Source organism: Protopterus annectens, chromosome 2.part0, assembly GCF_019279795.1.
Source record: "Protopterus annectens isolate FY-2018-M chromosome 2.part0, PAN1.0, whole genome shotgun sequence".
NCBI classification, from domain to species: domain Eukaryota; kingdom Metazoa; phylum Chordata; order Ceratodontiformes; family Protopteridae; genus Protopterus; species Protopterus annectens.
The window spans coordinates 183579846-183586053 of NC_056728.1; positions in this window are offsets into that span (position 1 = coordinate 183579846).

Sequence of the window (6208 nt, forward strand, 5' to 3'; positions counted from 1 at the left end):
TGTGATAACTGTGTAATACTGTAGTGTAGCAAACTAGTTATTTAGGAGTTCTAATCCTAACCCTGCCAACTGTGATAATTTGTGTGAGTCCCTGAGAGAGTGTGGTTGTGTCTTCCTTGACACCTGCTTTTGTGGACAGCCACATGTACTAGACTTCCCTTATCCCTCCTTTATCACTGTTGCTGATGTCACTAACCTTCAAAGATACCTTTGGACAGTTATCCAACATGTAAGCTTCATGCCTCATTCAATAACTGCATAACAATGTAATAGCTATACATAGTCAGGTAGGGGTTTGAAACTCATTACAGGTTTGTGTGTGTTATCAGTGTCCTGTGTGGGTGTTGGGATGATTGTGTAATGACAGGATCCATTGCAGCGTGGGTTTTGCCACATCATTATATTGAGGAGCTACATGTCCCATTGTCAACATTACAAGGCCAACATTTTCCAAACATTGTAGAGATTCTAGTTGACAATCCTCAGCCATAAATGTGTATAGCCATGTGCAATTACCATGTGACAGTATGGATTAGTACACAATATAGGCAACTGTCATAATGCCCTGATACCACTCTCCACCCATGGATCATACACAAACATGCTTAGCTTTTACTCTCCTACTCCCTTCCTTTCTTACTTTGTCTTTGTCTGTCTCTCACACTCCCTCTCTGGTGGATGTGGAAAAGTACACCTGCTTTGCTTAGGCAGTAGCATGTGTTTTGTAAGTGATGCTCATGATCAGCTGATGGCCTGTGCATGAATTGCAGTCTCCCACTAGCTGATTGCATGTGGAAAAGCTGTAGTATCATTTCTATAGCCAATTTCATGTAAACACACTCCTATAACTAAGCACTTCATGTGGGTGTTGGCCCTTTTCATTCACTGTGAGCAGGACTTTGTGTGGGTGTTTGACAAACAGCATCACAGAGGGTAGTTAGATATACCTCTTACAACATACACTGTGGAGACAGGCCAACAAACAGGAGGGAGATGTTCCAGACATGAGGACAGAATGTAAGTATTGCTCATCTACATTTAAAGTAATGTTGGTTTAACAGGGTTTGTGTGGATATGACTGTTTTACATGATTATCTGTCATGACAGTGTTATGTGCTTGAGAAAACTCTCACTTGTAGGCCTAACTGCAGACTGGCCAGTGTTTGGAGTCTTACATGTGTTGTGTTACTCACACATTTCCAATCTTTAGAAATGCAGTGGCATACTCTGAAGACTGCAGTCAGTACATGGTGACAGCCATGTGAGATGCTGACTTCATATCCCTCATAAGACATATGTCAGAACAAACCCTGTTACACCAGTAAATGTATGGGTTTATCACAGCAACATGTCAATATTGGCCCTGTGTTTGTGCTTCCAGCCACAACTCTTTCAACCTTTATACATATCATACAGTAAGAGGTACATATGTTCAGTATATCATTATTTACTGACATCATACCTTATAAGCCAGTGACATATCAGACTGCTAGACATCTGAGTTCAAAACCCTGGACATTCTGTTGTAGTGTGTACAGTAGTGAGGTCTGTGTACTTAAGGTGATTGTCGACAGAGTGTGTATTGTGAATATGTACCTTGGCCTGTGTACAGACTGTGGTAGATGTCATTGTTCTTGGTCTTGTTCTATGTGATGTTGCATGCTGCTGCAGTGTATGGTACCCTATCGGAGTACATGTTTGCAGGGCCAGAATGACACATGCCCCATACCACAGTCATGCATTGGAATACACTGTGTATTGGCCCAGTATATGTAGGGTTAGTATGTGAGTGGCACATATGAGGATGGTGTTGTTCACACAGTCCATATACTGTAATATTAAGTACGCTTACCATATGTGACTGCGGCTGTGTTCAGATTGGTTCTGGGTATGCACTTTCACACAGGTGTCCGTTACTCCATGCTGTTACATGCCTGTAGAGCCTGTTATATTTGCAGGTACATGTGTATCCCCCCATAAGAAATGTAGGCCAGTCTTGTGGAAGTCTGTCTGTAGTTTTCACAGTGCTTTGTAACATGTGTAGCACTTCAGTGTATTTACCCAGTGTGATGTTATATCCAAATATTTGTCAGATGTACTGTTGCCGGACCACAACAACTGTTGTGTATTTCTGACAAAGCAGTGGGATGCTGTACAGATGCATGTCACTAACTAGTGGGTAGTATGTGGACTTGCGACCAGTGCTCCTCTGGTTATTATGTGTCAGGACAGACAGGAGTGTGTGAATGCATAAACTGTGTGAGCTTATCTATTCCAGTATTTTTGTGATATCATCATTTACATGGCTGTAAACATCCACTTTTTTAGGCTTGGTCCACACGTCTTGCACTAGGGGGTGCTGTGTATTCCTCTGGACTGACCAGAGTGTGTCAAACTGTCCATATGTATTGGTCATATCTCTGCTGTATTCCACAGGATCATTACTGTGATTTGTGTGGTACTGTACTATGATAATCATATGATGTCTGTCAGTAACTGATGGTGTACATGTCAATATCAGATTTCACTTCCCACACAGCATTTCTGTTAAAACAACCCCTGTTACAGTAGCAAAAGTCTACATTTATACCTGCAATACTTACATGACATCCCCTTGCACTAAGAGGTTGTGACTATTGGTGCTGAGGCATGACTCCACTACATGTTGTGGACATATGTTATACATATATGTATATATATGTGTTTGTCCGACACATGCCTGGGATGATATGTGGACAGATGTCAATAGTGAATGCCTGATGTCTGATTTGCAGATATCATCAGCAGTGCATGTATGACCAATAAAATACAATTACACTGACAACCTTCAAACCTTACTGTGGCTATGAGGAGTGTACACACCCTTATTGACATGGCAGCCACTTCCCTGATATGCCATGGGGCCACAGTACTTCATATGTTAACATTACACAAAACTGATATGTGACATATGACCTGTGCAATCAAATGCAGTATCAAACAAATGTGTTAGTTGTGCAGATGCTGATTGAGATGCATACAATCTGTGGGTGCATAAGTGTGCACACCCTTAACATGATGGTTTGTTGCACCAACTGTTAAGTGTACTACAGCAGTCACTGTTCCTGGAAGGGGTATATTAACATGGGCCATCTGCACTTGCCAGTATTTCATCATTCTGCCCTACAATTGTCCCCCAACTCTGCAATATTGCAAGGTCAACTCATGGGCACAGCCCTTGAAGGTCACACAGTGTCTTTACTATTGCTGTGGAGTCAGGGTTATGTCTGCCACAATTCATGACCTTGACTGTGTGCAGATAGAGCTATTCTTAGTGAGCTTTGGATGTCTGCTTCAGCTCACTGTTGTGTTTCAGGATGACACCCCTTCCCATCCTCAGCCTTTTTGCAGATGCTTGACAACTATGGGCTACACATGAGTGTCATTTTGCAGTGTCCCAAATTCAGAACATCATGTGTACCAGCCTAGTCCCTGCTAATGAATGGCAAACATACAGGTGTACACTGGCACCAGCAAGGTGCAGATGGGGATGGTGGGCCTGAAGTGGAGTGAGGTGTTGCTTGTGCAGCCCATGTGTCTTAATTGATACTGTCTGTAGGTTTCGAACTTGGTCTTGGTACACCATTACACATTGCAACACATGCCTTTGGGGAACTTTTGATGTTATGCATATGTTACTTGTAGAGAGCCCTGGCTGATGTTTCTTGTGGAACAACTGTCCGATCTGATTACCCTAACCCATGGGGCACACTTATGCAGAGTCCAGGTGATTGTCAACACAGGTACTGCACAGCCAGTACTTCCTAGACATTCTTGCAACTATCTCAGTGTTGCAGCATGTTACTAGGCAGCCTGCATGACCAGATTGCAACATGTCATCATCTGTCTTGGATGGCCATCTGTTTATTTTCTACATTAATGTTGTCCTATACATCCTCGTCATATACATAACTGTCTGCACTGTTTGCCATGGTATATGCAATGGTGAGGTAAGGTTACATGTCCCACTCCTACGTGCTACCTGCTGGGTATGGGATCCATTTCATGGCTTGTAAGATGTGTGCAAGCCACAGCTGCCTCTGTTGCAGGTGAGTGAGGAAACTTGATGGACATACATCTTGGACAGCAGACCATTTCTTGGTGTGACATTGAGGACCTGTACTTGATGGAAGGTGCATACTCATGAAGAACGTATGCTGTCAGCACCTCAAAAGCTGCTACCACAATATGTTATTTGGAGTGTATGCACACATATGCTTCCAGTGTTTGTTAAGGTATGTATTCCCCATATTTGCTGTCCTAACATAGGATTCTATATTACACGTTCATTGCTCATGTTAGGACCACATTACAGGTTGTAAGGGTTGTGGAATGCGGTATTGTGATATGCTGTTGTGTAGATCTGCAACAGTTGCCATTGTAATAGTGGTATATACACTGTTGTAGTACTGTATAAGGGTAATATTTCAGACATGTTCCTACTGTAGGCCATTTGTCCCACCATTATGTTCATCTCTGTGCACACATCTTGCAATGACAGGTTGTTAGTTATATTGCAGGACTCTTACATACTCTTCAGATATGGCACCATGGTGACCACTGTGAAACAGTGCAGTTAACAGCAACAATAAGTGAACATGCACAGCATGCATTATGGGTAGGTATGTTAAATGTGTGCATGGCAAATACCATGGCCATAACATGGCCGGTGTATTGACAAACCTGAACAAACAACAGCATACTCACCAGCTACAGGCTGCTGCCCCAGAGGTATACCAGAGGGACGTACATAGTTGTATGAGACATGTGATGTCAGTAGCCACACCTGTGGCATTGGTACAGGGTGGGAGCAGTATTTCAGTACATTAACAGTAAAAACCCACAATACTACAGATTATGTACATCTGTTTATTACTACAGTGCAGCAACAGACTATATATATATTTTATATCACATATGCATGATTAAACTCTAGAGATGCAGATGGATAAGCAACAGTGGTCTACTGATGTGCCCTGGGGCCTTATCTGCATGCTCCTCATCCACTGTGTGGGCAGCACCCACCTCCACAATGCTATCCACAGGGTCTTGTCTTTGCTGGTGGGCAGGTTCCACAAGGCTGGCAAGGAGCTCCTCAGCACGTGTCAGAGGGGGCTGGATGGCATGACCCCACCCCCGTGGCTAGGTGGTCCCTCCTAATTGCAGCAGCATGTTGACAGTCATGGTGGAGTAGGTCAGTGCAATGATGTCGGACCTGCTCGTAACTGCGGTTATGCAGGCTGACATTGTTTACCCTGTGGATGAGCTTGTTCCACAGGGTGGCCCTCTCCTGTAGATCATGGGCTATACAGCCAAACAGGGTGTGGTAGTGCTGCACCAGGTGATCTATTATAACCTCATTCTCCTGGGGGAATAGAATGGCATACAGTCTCTAGACATGGTGGCTCAAAGACATAAAGAGGAAAAAAGGTCTAAGGACCTCATACTGCAGGGATATAATAGTTGTTAATTCACATCTCTGTCTCCCCCCGACCATATCTGCAACAATAATCTGAACACACAACTCAATGGGCATGTTTACAGCAAACCTACTGTTGGGACATATATTGTATTGTACAACAAATTGTGCAATGTGTTTCTAGTCATGTTCCATGCTGAAACACTATCATTAATCACCTGTTGCTAACAATGTCACCTGCATGCCATTGTAAGGGCCACTATGGTTCCATACATGCATGTGTTCTGTTTGCTATGTGACTGCTCCAAATCTGGTATTTTGTGTTAATGGGGATATCTATGCATGCTGTTAGATGTAATTCTGGAATGTGTGAACTATTACTACCCACATATGTTCTATAACTGTGACACACTAGCATGTTTGGGAAGGCAGTTCCCAGCAGAACCATCTCTCCCACCTTATCTGGCCATGTTATGAGGCCACTGCACATCTGGGACCCACCCCAGGACCTCATCATCTGCTGGTCCTGCACTACCTTCAGGTGGAGCCACCTCAGGGGATGGTGTTTGTCCCCCCCCTGCGGGAGCACACACAGGCAGGATCCTGTCACCTGGAGTCAGGTCCAGGGTCTGGTGCATAGGGAGCTCCACAGAGACTTGGGGGATGTGCTACACCACCTTGAGGCCCTCAGTACACAATTACGGGGTCCGCATGCTCCTACTGCCCAGCCCCCAGCCCAGGCACCTTCAG